The following is a 14,741-nucleotide window of genomic DNA, read 5'->3' on the forward strand; positions in this document are numbered from 1 at the left end:
TCTCTTTCGAGCACTCAACACCCTGGTTTTTAGCTACCAATGTTTCCAACAATATTTATTTCTAAGAGCCCCAAATGTCAGGGCCCACCTTCAGAACTGTTCTGGAGAAAAATGTAATGGAGAACCAACATGCTACATCACCTGCCAAGATGCAGCTGGTTGTCTATTTCTGAATTTGGAGTATTGGTGACATTACTCAGACTCTGGTTAGACGATGCAAGTACATGACGACATTTGTGCGTCATACAGATATGTACTTATTATACTACTATTCTCAGTAATAAATGTCATTGTCCTACCTTGGATCAGATGACTAATGCTTATAGTGAACATGAATATTGGTATTTGAGCCTATTTGATAAGCTGAACAGACTTGTTCTATCTGTATTTCAGGCCAGACTACATAAGAGGCTTCTCCGATATAACAGACAATAGGACTTCTGTTCAGCTGGTAATGTAGTTATGTGCTGTTGCAGAACAGAAATTGCAAGATCAGAGCAGAGTGAAGGAAAGAACAATGCATAGGAAAGAATGATGCACAATCATTTAGTACAATGGACTGCTATGACTTACATCTAGTCTAATGGAAGACAAGCATAAACTACCGATGACTTCCATTAGTGACATGATATAGAAAGATTTATCAAATCCCATAGGCCAAACAACTGGTGTAAAGAAAAAGAAAAAAAAAGTCACAAACTCACACCAAAGGGGAACATAGGGTAGGGGTGGCCATAATTAAAAATATTTTTAAAGAAGTGATTACCAATTCAGTCACCGAAGTCCAGCGAGAATTTGGGCGATACAAATTTTGCCTCCACAAAGGCAATACATTTTACTGCTGAATGCAGACAGGTACAGCATTAAAACGAAGTGACAGAACAAGTCGATCAAAACTAGGTCAGTCATCAGTATCAAATCTGCGGGGGGTACGACACCTGGGACCCCCGCCAATCAGCTGTTAGTTGCAGCTTAGCCCCAGTCAAGTCAACGGGGCAGATCTGAAGTACCAAGCACTGCCACTATACGATATACAGCACTATCCTTGGAAAGCTGCTCGGAGTCTGCAGCGTTCACCATAGCCTCGGTGAGCACAGCCGCTCCCTGAAACAGCTGATTGACGGGGGTGCTGGGACTTGGATCCCCGCAGATGTGATAATGATGACCCAAGTCATCATTATCTTTTCCAGGATAACTACTTTAACTGAACTATAAAGTATCGGTATCCATTTATAAATACCACCTTTGAGGGGATTGGTTGGAAGCCCCCAGATGCCGATTGCACAGGTCACAGAACATGTCAGGAAAACTCTCCAATTTAAGTCTATCTTTTGACCATTGTGGTCTATGAGCACAGAGCAGCTATCACTGTTAAAACAGCAAAGTCCTTTGATGTCCTATTCTTCATAAGTTTAAAATCTAAAATCTCTACCCCAGATAGATAAATGAATGTTAGACTGATTGAAACCAACTTGTGAGATCACCATAGTCATCAGATCCTTAACAGACTATAATTTAGTGGCCCAAATGCATGCATTTCCTTTTCCTCCCTATCCCATGTCCCTCCACATCCAACATGATTACACTAGCATAATAATATTTAGGCTGCACATACCCTTTAAGAAGCATCAGACCAAGTAACATTTATGCCGCACAATTGGTACCAACTCATTAAGCAGATTCTGCCACTTGATGGGGGATCCCACCTCATACTTTCCAAAATGACACAGAGAGGTCAACAACTTTGTATATTGACCGCAGTGTTACAAAGACCTCTGACCAGAGTCAAAATGGGTTTGGGTGCTTCTGTAATTAATACAGTATTTAAAAGGGGTATTCCCATCCCATCCACAAAATATAACAAAAAAAGATGCAGTCGCAACACCTCTATCTATATCTGGTTCCACCGCCACCTTCTTCAGCCTAGCTGCAGTTGTTGTAATTATGGAAACAGTCAAGAAAGCGGTGTTACATTGTTTCTGTAACTTTCCACTCCAGGGGGAAAGCCTCCATGTTGAGATGGTTAGGTCAGTATTGTTATTTTGTAACATGCCTTTATGACTAAAGAGATACCAATGTAGAATTGCCCTTTAAAATATCTATCTGAACATGTTAGCCTCATGCACAAAACAGGTTCCAGATGGGACCGGTGCGAGAATAAGTTTCTGTACATGCTGGAGCAGGCCCAGTCCATATTTGTTGGCAAAACTAAGTCATGAGAACCACTGGGAAGTATCCAGAGTGTAGGTTTCCTACAACTGCTACTGTGAGATAAACACTATTAATAATCCTAAGGACGCCGTAGACTCCTCACATAAGAGAAGGACACTGTTGACCTTGAGCAGGACACTTGGGCACCTCACTCGTACATGTACATGTGTGTGCCTTCTACAAATCACACTAAATGAAGGCTCTCCAAGTGGGTTAGATTTACCAATACTGTCTAAAATTTAGACACAGATTTATCACAGTGGCCAATACTGGATGATAAATAGTTTATACCACCTATTAGCCGACTTACTTTGCATCAGTATTTGGTGCCAAAATTCTGGCGTAGTGTGGCATATTAGGCCACACCCCTTGTTAGACACCTCCTAATAAACATGATGAAAGATAGGCATTTGCACCCCAATTCTATCTCAACCTGAGGCTAAGTTTACATACGTGCCGAAATTCCAGTATTGATCCAGCAACCGGCATAGGCAGGACACCGCCGTATCCCCTTTACTATAATGGGGTCACATTGCGTTTCTGGCACGGATATCAGCATTTTGCAGGACAGAATACCGCTGCATAACCTCCGCTGCAGATGTGAACCTGTGAACCTAGCCTTAATCAGAATTCTGGTGCATTTGCAGTATGCCTCAACGTATGAACTTAGTAGGGTGTTGTTTTTTAAGATGGTGGGGTTCGTCATTTGTCTCAGTAGCGCTGAGGGATGACGGCAGTCTCATAGTTATAAGACTGGTGTATTCATGAGAGGAGCACTCCCCTCATCCCTTTCTGTGATGACTGACATTCTGCTAATTAACTTTAAATAGAATCTGTTACAATGATCAAACCTATATGCATGTTCCATAGCAGAGGAATTCACTTATTATGCAAATTAGGTGCTTGGAGCACAGAGGGGCTGGTTTAGCCCCTCAGCACCACGTCACCTCCTCCTCTCCTTTGCCGAATGTCTCTACCCCACCTGATTAACAGGGCCTCACTGCTTAGCAGTCTAGCCCTGAAATGTCGCCCATGCGCTGGCAATAGTACAATTGGCGCATGCACAGTTCAGATCCCATAATAAAGGACAGCCAACTTAGATTAACTGCAATAGCCAAGGAGCACTACCAGAAATGTTTTAATAAAGGGCAGTAGGGACCTCTGCCGATTTAACATTCTTCACTTACACCATGGTTTTGAGATAAATGGTTGTGGCTGAAACACTCTTTAGCTGGGTTCTCAGGACCCTACAGGATCTGCAAACCTACCTTAATTAAAGGGGAGGAGCAGTGGACAAGACAAGAACTATTCTCCTTGGCGCATGCGCGAATGTGGTGGATTCAGGGGTCTGTGCATGTGCCAGATAGAGAATAGTTCTGGATCTGTCCACAAAGCTGATTTAAGATGCCTGTATACATTTACGGTAAATAGTAGAAGTCGCAATCTCTATGTGCTAGCCAATTAGCCATCACTCCCTGTAAATGGGCTTTAAGTCATCCGGTTTTCACTCTGGTTGAGCCCTTGGCAATGATAGAATGAGCCTTCCTGTATTATCCCCGTCTGTGTACATGTGCAATCTTAAGCCGAATAATTGTGTCCTATAAGAAAGGAACATTAAAGCGAGAAACAATTTGTTCTCCTGGGCTGATTACACACATTAGGGCCCATCTTTTCCTTCCATTCTTCTTGATTTTAATGAGCTATTTGAAACACAATTAAAGTGAACCTCTAAGTGAAGAAAATTTATGTTCTTAGGTTGTTTCTTTTACTTTTCTACACAGATCATTGTAACTGTTCACTAAAGAAAAAAAAGAATACGGTAAAAAGGAGGCCTACCACAGTCCTAGTTTACCGACAAGATTGCACAGCATTATGAGGACACCTCCCCTTTCTAACAGAATAAATGCCAAGCAGTTTTCCATGTATGGTTCTATGAAACGTAATTTTCCATGTACGGTTCTATGAAAGGAAGATACTGCTTTCTTATGCACATCATGCACAAGAATGGACAAAATGGGGAGACCTCCTCTAAAGAATAGTCCATGACTGCCTGGCATCCATGTCTTCAGCAAAAATTTATTTATGAATATTATTTTATTATTTGTGGTCAACACAATCTGTATCACCATACAGACACACACAGTCATATTATCCATCATCACATCAGCCCCCATTCCCAATCTAATGTCCCCAGCTCTCTTTTTTGGCATCTGGGGAGGAAATTGGAGTACCTGATGAAAGCTCAAATACAGTAGGCACAAGTTGGTAATACACTTTACAGATGTGTCGACCAAAATAGCCACTGCCAATACTGCTGTTGGATTGTTTCTGTTCCCCGAGAACAAAAGAATCGGGCCTGCTGAGATTTAGCTGCCCACTCCCTCTCTCCTCCCACATCTGCCACTGATATAGAATCAGGATGTCCACATACACATAAAGATGGTTGCTTGGTACCACCGAAATGGCCCGGGTTTAGCTAACATTTATCTAATGTGCATGTCCAGCTTTAAAAAGGTATGTCAGCCTAGGAGCAGACAACCCCAATGGTAGTAACCTGTGGCCAACCCCAATGGTAGTAACCTGTAACCTTCTAGACTGGAAAAGGCTTGGTCCCATGACCGCTGTGGCCAATCACTGGCCTCAGCAGTCATACGATGGCATATCACTAGAATGTCACACATGCTGTTCCACATGTGACCCGAGGCCAGCGATTAACTGGGTGATATTGTGGAGGCGGCTGGCTGTTCATTAGCAACACCAGCCTCCTTTAATACCTCTACATCACCCACACCTGAAGAGGGCTGGTTTAGCTAAAAAAAACTGAGCCAGACCGCCCCCTTCATCACGTTACAGACATAAAAGGAAGAAGATCTCTGCCTGTGTCGGAGTGAACATAGAAGTGAAGCTTCCAGGACCTGCACTGAAATCAGGATAGCTTTTTATGTCCCCAAAGAACCACTCTAAAAGCACATACTTGAAGCACAGCAAATGGCACCCAAAGCATAAAATTGGCGATAAAAGTAAAAGGCGGCGGCACAGCAATAGGCTGATCATTCATGTTATTTCAAGCTAGGGCTACATGGCGACACTGGTCACAGTCAGGATCGCCACGCCAGTCGCAAGAAATCCGTCAGTTCTTGAAACTCATGTGGCAATCCCATTCATTACTATGGGATCACCGCAACTCTGAGAACCTGGCTGCGACCAGTGTAGCCCTGGCTAAAGTGATATTTGCATCTACATATTTTGCTGCGGGAAGCATTTTGCAAAAACGACAAAAGGAAATTCAAAACGCCTGTCATTTTGTCAGCAGTTTTAATCAATAAAAAGTGGCAACTTACCAGCTTCTGTAAACTGATGACAGCACCTCCTGTTTTTTTGTTTTTTTTTTTCAAAAAAGATCACGCAACCAACCGGAAATATGTCGATTAAACTGTAAGTAAAACCTAATTACAAATTTTAGCTAACTCCCAAGCTGTTGGAAAAATCTGTGGATTTTTTTTTGCAGATTTCGTCCCAGATTTTGCAAACAGCCACGGACTGCCTGTTATAATATCCACTGTATGTGCCCATGGTCTTAGTGGTGAAGAGTTTATATACAGTAAGACTATGGGCCTATGCGTCAAGAATATTAGATATTCAACTATTTAGTACACTTACAAACTGCTGCTTAAAGAGGACCTTTCACCGATCCTGACATTGTGAACTAAGTATACAGACATGTAGAGCGGCACCCGGGGATCTCACTGCACTTACTATTATCCCTGTGTGCCGCTCCGTTCTCCCGCTATGCCCTCCGGTATCTCCGGTCACTAAGTTATAGTAGGCGGAGTCTGACCTTGTTCTGCTATAGCGCTGGCCAATCGCATCGCAGAGCTCACAGCCTGGGAGAAAATAACCTCCCAGGCTGTGAGCTCTGCGCTGCGATTGGCCAGCGCTACAGCAGAACAAGGTCAGACTCCGCCTACTATAACTTAGTGAACGAAGATACCGGAGGGCATAGCAGGAGAACGGAGCGGCGCCCAGGGATAATAGTACGTGCAGTGAGATCCCCGGGCGCCGCTCTCTATGTCTGTATACTTAGTTCACAATGTCAGGATCGGTGAAAGGTCCTCTTTAAGGGCTCATGCACATGACCGTTGTTTTGCGGTCCGTTTTTCACGGATCCGTTGACCAGTATCTGAGGTTTTTTTTCTCTCCGATTTAAGTCCTCTTCTGTTATTCCACAAAACATTTGTATGCGATCCGTTTTTTGCAGATCGGAAAGAGTAACTTATTAATCACCAAACACATGAGCAATATGGGCTGGGCATAGTATTTCTACAGTATGGATCAGCAAAATACGGATGACCTATGGACGTGTTCCGTGTGCATGCCGTATTTTTCGCGGACCCATTGACTTGAATAGGGGCCCTCGGACTGTGATTTGCGGACAATAATAGGACATGCACCAAAAAAAAAAAAAAAAAAAAGGAAGCGTTAAGAAAATACATTTGTGTGCATGAGCCCTAACAGCTATTTTTTCTTTTTTTTTCTAAATGTATATGTGAAACACATCTAGAGACTCTAGAATAAGACATTACTGCAAAGCAATGTGCAGGACACCTTAATTTGCCAAGCTGGGTGGCAGAGGGACTCTCTAGGTGCAAGTAAATGCATATAAAGCACTGAACTGAAGGATCCAGCACAGAGCAGAACAGGCAAACTGCTCCCCCAACTCCGTATATACACAAGTACATGAGAGGGTCCATGTGCCAAGCACCAGGTTATGCCATGCTTCAATAACACTCCTCCATCTGTGCAAGCTCCGACGTGCAGTACTGCCAAGCTACGAACACTCATTTAATTAACTTGCACAATATTAAAAAGGCAAGACTTTGGTGTATTCCATTGAGATTTGTTTCATGTACTGGATTCATTTATAAAGATAAGTTTTAAGTACTTACTAGGGTACAGTCAGTAATCCGCTACCCAAAAGGGCCATGTTCTTCCTATGAAAAGGAGAATGTGCGTGGCTGCCAGACACGCCTAGTACTATTCCCGGCAAGGAAAGCAAGCGGAACTTTAACAGAAAGTAAAACAGAGTGAATACTGACCCATGATAGCCAATTGGCCGATTCATTTGGGGGATTTTCCATCGCTGTGCAGAAAACAAATAATAATAATCACAGCTCCAGTCTCAGGTAAGCTTTATTGAAGTGAACGGGTATGTGAGAAAAACTGGTTGGAAGACAGAGGAGTTCAAATTGCTCTTCTGAAAGATCCGAGGGTGCCCATACATCCGATTTCTCCGTCCAGGCCAAATATTACACATAATGAGCACTTCTCATCGCATTTGATATGATTTTTTTTTGTTTTGCGGATAGTTGAGCATGTTCGCAAAATAAATTGCATTACACATTTTTGCGGAGCCATAGACTTCAATGGGGCCACATTCTGATTTTCACTGACAAATATAGGACATGTTTTATTTGTTTTGCAGAGCTGTAGAACGGAAGAAAGGGACCCCATGGAAGTGAATAGGTCTGCATCTAATCCGCCAAAAAACAGATCCACATTTTTGCAGACAGCATACGGCGGTCTGAATGAGCCCTTAGTGTCTGCATTGTGCCAACTAAGGTGCACGGAGGAAGCCTCCAAAAGACAGCTGCTTCTCGGACCGTAAAGCTGGCTACACAACTGGCCATATACACAAGATACCTGTCCTCCGACAGCTATCACTCCCAATCTCCTCATACATAAGCTTTTCCAGCATCTGTTCTCAGTAGGAAGAGGGGGAGGAAGCCACTGCCAGACTTTATGGCAGCAGCTTATCTCACCACAAACAAAAGGATTGGGACAAATGAAATGCAACTGCCCAATCTTTATCACCCCTGATATCTGCCATCAGGGGAGAGCCAGAAGAATCCCATACAATAAAACAGGCCTGGCCAACATAAATCTAAAGCAGGGGTATACAACGTTTTCTAGGTGGGGGCCACATTGTCAGACTGAACCAACGTCAAGGGCCGGAAATTAAATTTAAAGGGGTATTAACTGAAATACTGTATTTATGGCATATTGAACATATACCATTAATGTCTAGTTACAAATCTCCCATCTAATGAAAGAATACATGAATACATTTAAGCAGCCACAAGACACAGACATATATGTCTGTTACCAGATGGTTGGGGGAATGTTGGGGCCCCCGGGCTGCAGGTTGTGCACCCCTGATCTAAAGGCTGTATTAGACAGGCAGATTGTCTCCCAAATGATTGCTAATGAGCGTTGCTATGAACGCCACGATGATTAGCGATGATCTAGCAACGCTTGCCCGTCCGGCAATCCAAATCTTTCAACAGGTTTAAAAATCATTGTTTGCAGGCGACAGATCGTGGTGTCTAATCATGATCTGCTGCCGGCAAACAAAGATCCAGTGTAGGGAAGAGCGATGGTATAAAGGTCGCTCCTCCCTATACTGTGGAGGAGACTGCGGCATGTAATGCTATGACAGAGCAGCCAAAGGAGATTGGCAATGCAGATGGAAATAGAGCTATTCTACTTCTACAAAGAGAATATCTTTCTAGAACCAAAACACCCCTTTAAGCTGCCTATAATAGCTGTGGGCTGGCAGCTATCTCTCCTGCGTTCTCCATAGACACACATGCTTGCTTGTGCCAAAAGTATGTGTTTTCTATGAGGAGAGAAGACAAAAATAGTTACCATACACCAGTGGGGAATAGGTACTGAACTTTATTACAACCGACAGATGATGTCAGGAGCTCTTCATTTTTGTATGGTCCTGTTGAAAACAGCAGCGTCGTCTGACAATAGTTTAATGTGTACTGACGCTTTTACGGATAGCCCCTTGCTTCATCCAATTAAAGGGCATCTGTTAGCAGATTTGTACCTATGAAATTGGCAGACCTGTTGCATGTGCGCTTGGCAGCTGAAGTCATCTGTGTTGGTCCCATGATCATATGTTCCTCCATTGCTGAGGAAAATTATGTTTTAATATATGCAAATGAGGCTCTAGGAGCAATGGGGGAGTTGCCATTACACCTAGAGACTCAGCTCTCTGCAACCTCTGCATCCTCTCCAATTTGATTGACAGGGCCAGGCAGTGAACTCATCATCACGTTTGGCCCTGACCTCTTGAAGTCAATCACAGTGCAGAAGGTACGGTAGTTACAGAGAAAGCAGAGGTGTAATGGCAACACCCCCATCGCTCCTAGAGGCTCATTTGCATATATTAAAACATCATTTTTCTCAGCAATGGGGGCGCATACGAACATGGAACCAACTCAGATGTCTTCAGTTGCCAAGCGCACATGTAACCGGTCAGCCAGTTTCATACATACAAATCTGCTGACAGATGCCCTTTAAGTAAAGACAAAGGCTGACATCAGTTTTAAAAGCTATAGCTTTTAGAATATCACAAAGTAATCCTTCCTAAGGAAACAGCATACTTCTATATCAAGGGCATACACTGCCGAGGCAAATTTATCATCAATTGAAGCAATTTTGCAACATTACAGTACATCAATCATCAGAAATTACAAATAATAACCTTGTCCCCACATTTGGTGCTAAATAATCTGCCTGAAACGGATTGTTCTAAAATTCTTATAGAATAAAAGCCTTTGTGTAACAATTAGGAGGCGAGCCTGAAGCTAAGCTTTCTTCATGTGACTACCCTACCGTAATTGGCAGGACATCAAAGAGAAGAACGGGCGGAGAGAAGCTCAGCATTTGTTTATTTGTGCACCGGGTTTTACACAAGAGCAGAACTGCTGATGAATCTTTAGACGTACCTTCCATTCCCACCGCAAATTAGAAATGAAAATCATAAAAAAAAAATAATGATGTGAGGCCTAAATTGAAAAAAATAAGCTAAATGGGGGCATTTGTCTGTATGACAAGCGGAGAGACGGATCCATTCTTGCAATGCATTTGTTAGACGGATCCGCATCAGTCTAGAAATGCTGTCCGTTTGCATGCAGATTGCCGGATCACTCTGCCGCAAGTGTGAAAGTAGCCTTACATCACCATTTTAAGAAATACTACAGATAGTGATTATATTGCCCTCTACCTCTCCAAGATGATGACAATCGTTCAGATAAATGTCCCGAAACACCCACTGTCGCCGACTGGGACCGGTTATCAAGCACAAGTTCTTATTTCTCCTATTTTAGTACATTTTATTTAGTTTGTTTGAGATGATTTATTGATTAACAGATTATGTAGATATGCATTTTATATGCACCTTTATTATACTGTATCACACGATAGTTACATTTTATCCACACAGTGGTTACATAGCTCATTCTGTGCAGAAAATTCCCATTTTTTCATTTTACATATGGATACTGATCAATTACTAAGGCTACTTTCACACTGGCATTTCTGCGTCCGCTTGTGAGATCCGTTTCAGGGCTCTCACAAGCGGCCCAAAACAGATCAGTTAGGCCCCAATGCATTCTAAATGGATAAGGATCCGTTCAGAATGCATCAACTTGGCTGAATTTAGTCTCAGTTGCGTTTTTTTAGATGGTCACCAAAACGCAGAGCCAAATGGATCCGTCTAGACTTACAATGTAAGTCAATGGGAACGGATCCGTTTTTCACTGACACAACATGGTGCAATTGAAAACAGATCCGTCCCCCATTGACTTTCAATGTAAGTCAAGACGGATCTGTTTTGACTTAGACTTTTTTTTAAATTAATAATGCAAACTGATCCGTTATTAATGGATACAAGCGTTTGCATTATTGGTCTGTGCAGATACAAGACGGATCCGCACAAAACGCGAGTGTGAAAGTAGCCTAACAATCAGCTTGTAATAAATAGTTGCCATAAACCATAAAATGAGAAAGGTATCACACTTACTAATAGAACGTGCTGGCAAACTTTGCATAATATGCTCTGTGGGGGTGCACATAAAATATAGCAGAAGCTAGGGTTGTTTAGATACCAAAATTTAGCTTTGGTTTAGATACCATAAAAAGGTATTGCGATAGTCTATACCAGGGCTGGCCAACCTGAGGCTCTCCAGCTGTTGCAAAACGACAACTCCCAGCATGCCCAGACTGCCTACAGGTATTAGCCTACAGCAAAGCATGGTGGGAATTGTAGTTTTACAACAGCTGGAGAGCCACAGGTTGGCCAGCCCTGGTCTATACCATGCAAAAAAAAAACACAACAGTCCTATCCCATTAGCTTGGACTTTTCGGACGTGGCGATAAGTAATATTTAAAATTTATTTTTTATTTATATATTTCATAGGTAAAATATACTTAAAGTAAAGTATACTTTACCTCATAGGTAAAATATACTTTATAGGTAAAGTATACTTAAAAAACACACAAAGATCTATATAATTTCTTTTTTTACAGTTTATTTATTAAAATATAGGCTAGAACCTGGGGTCTTTTAATCCCTTGTCTATTCACCCTAATAGAGCTCTATTAGGGTGAATAGGATCTCACACTCACCCTGCTGCCCTGCGCTTTGTGCTCACGGCAGCCAGGGCTTCATTAGCGTCCTGGCTGCCATGGTAACCAAATCGGAGCCCCAGGATTAGGCTATATGCACACGACCGTTGTGTGTTTTGCGGTCCGCAAATTGCGGATCCGCAAAACACAGATGGCTTCCGTGTGTTCCGCAAGTTGCTGAATGGCATGGACAGCCATTAAAATTACTGCCTATTCTTGTCCGCGGATCCACAAAAAACGGAAGCCGCCCGCGTTGCCTTACGCAATTCACGGAACAGGCACCGGCAATATAAATGCCTATTCTTGTCCGCAAAGCGCGGACAAGAATAGGACATGTTGATGTGGACCAAAACAACGGCCGTGTGCATGTAGCCTTGTATATTAAAATGTTAGTTATCATTAATGGTGCAGTGGCCACAGCCCCTCCCCTCCTCATTGGAGGCAGCGGCAGCACAGTCCATATTCTCTGATACTGGCTGTGCAGTATCGATAAAAAGACAAATCCCCAGTATTGTATCGATTGGGTATCGAAAGTTTGAAACCTGAAACTAGGATCAACCGATTATCGGTTTTAACGATATTATCAGCCGATATTCAGGATTTTGAAAGTTAAAAGATATTCCGATAACTAATCGGGAACACGGATCACGCTGCTGTCAGCGCGATCCGTGTTCTCTCAGCAGCACAGGGAAGAAGGAAGCAGCGTCTCCCTCCCCCTGTGCTGCTGCTACCAATGAGAGGAGAGAGGATAAGAGCAGGGGAGGGGCTATGGCCACTGGCCACCAATGAAGATAACCATCTCATTAATTCATATACAGGAGGCTGGAGCCCGCTGCAGAATCACATAGCCTGCTCCCGAACTCTATGAGTGGTAGCTGCATCCGCGGAAGTTAACCCCTCAGGTGCGGCACGAGGAGGGGTTCACTACCACAGATCGCCGCTACTGCTCATAGAGGTCGGAAGCCTGCTATGTGATTCTGCAGCCAGCTCCCGCCTCCTCTATAGGGCTGCAACGATTAATCGACGTTATCGATTATGGGATTCGTTGTCAACGAATCCAGTTATCGAATAATCGGCCGATTCGTTGCTATGCGGGCGGTCAGGCACTATGCCTGCGGGTCCTTGAACTTTCGATCACTGCATCTTTATTACCTTACAATGAAGGTCCAGTAACAGGCAGAGCGGGCGGCGGCGTAACGTTACTTACTCACGTGACGTGCATGCTCCGCCTGCTTCATTCATAAAGTAGGTGGAGCAGGCGCGTCACGTGAGTAAGTGACGTTACGCCACCACCCGCTCTGCCTGTTACTGGAGTTTCATTTTAAGGTAAAAGATGATGCAGTGATTTAAAGTAAAAAAGTTACTGCCGGTTAAGGAATACTGCTGTGAGCGGCGGGGTCAGGGCTGTTATGGGGAGGGGGATCTGTGTATGACACTGCTATGGGGGAGATCTGTCGATGACACATAGCATAGGATGCTATATGTGCCATCCACAGATCCCCCTCCCCATAACAGTGCCATCCACAATTTGTTTTAATATGGCCTTTGAACATAATTTTTCAAGCAAAATCATATAAACCCCTTTTTTTTGTGTCATTTTTGTGGTTTTTCCCCCGATTAATCGATGAAATTATCGACAACTAATCGATTATTCAAATAATCGTTAGCTGCAGCCCTACTCCTATATATGAATTAATGAGAGAGTTATCTTTATTGTGGTGGCAGTCGCCACAGGGTCCCCTCTCCCCTCCTCCTCAGTGGCAGCACCGATCTGAGCCCCAGCAGTGTAAGCCTGGGGCTCCGATCGGTTACCATGTCAGCCAGGAGCCCCAGGCTTACACTGCTGGGGCTCAGATCGGAACTGCCACTGAGGAGGAGGGGCACTGCGCCACCAATGAAGATAACTCTCTCATTAATTCATATACAGGAGTAGGGCTGCAGCTAACGATTATTTGAATGATCGATTAGTTGTCGATAATTTAATCAATTAAATCAGGAAAAAACACCAAAAAAAATAAAAATAAAAAAAGGGGGGGGTTTATATGATTTTACTTGAAAAATGTATGTTCAAAGGCCATATTAAAACAAATTGTGAATGCCACTGTTATGGCGGATATGTGGATGGCACTGATCCCCCTCCCCATATCGGTATCTGTTCTAAAAAAATCAATATCGATCGATCCCTACCCAAAACAACCCTTAGCAGAAGCAGTAATGGAGGTGATCACATATAGAACTTCTAAATAAAATACCGTATTTTTCGCCGTATAAGACGCACTTTTTCTCCCCCCAAAATGGGGGGGGGGGGGGAAATGCCCCTGCGTCTTATACGGCGAATGCTGTCAGTTTTACATCGCAAGCTGCGATGTAAAGCGAGCGGGGACTCGGGGAGGGACTGGAGGAGCTGGGGCCGGCAATAGCGGCGGGGCGGTGCAGTCACTGTACTATAGCCCTGCCCCTCCGGTATATTAATATAATATGTCATATTCAATTAATAGTTATTAAATATGCCCCTTTATGCCTAATAGTACCTTAAATCCTAAGCTCTTCAGTACAATGCAGGCCGGGCAGGGCGGGCGGCAGCGTAACTCCCTGATGTCACGTGCCTGCGCTGCCTACTTTATGAAAGAAGCAGGCGGCGCAGGCAAGTGACGTCAGTGAGTGACGCGCTGGCCGCCCGGCCTGCCTGCCGGCATTGCACTGAAGCGGTTAGGATTTAAGGTACTATTAGGAATAAAGAGGCATATTTAATAACTATTAATTGAATAACAGCCTTGATTATCGATGCTATGGTACATTTATTGAAGATATGTTTTCACATGCGACAGTATAACGTTTCGGCATAAATGCCTTCGTCAGATACTACAGAAAAGAACAATTCAAGATCAAAATTAGACAAAAAGAACATAAAAAGTAAAATAACATAACCAGTGATCATATAAAAGGATTACATCAGGATCGTTATGGCATATGCATCACATGAGGCAGAAATATTGAAGACTCAGATCGTTGGTTACAGTATACATAATCCATAATTCAAGTACTGCATGGAG

At 43.3% G+C, this 14,741-nt stretch overlaps 1 protein-coding gene across 1 annotated transcript in view; it reads right to left on the bottom strand.

Moving 5' to 3' along the window:
* The window catches only part of RNF149 (ring finger protein 149), a 57,113-nt gene that overhangs the window by 24,649 nt on the left and 17,723 nt on the right, over positions 1-14,741 (bottom strand).

This window comes from Bufo gargarizans, chromosome 3 (genome assembly GCF_014858855.1).
Source record: "Bufo gargarizans isolate SCDJY-AF-19 chromosome 3, ASM1485885v1, whole genome shotgun sequence".
NCBI classification, from domain to species: Eukaryota; Metazoa; Chordata; class Amphibia; order Anura; family Bufonidae; genus Bufo; species Bufo gargarizans.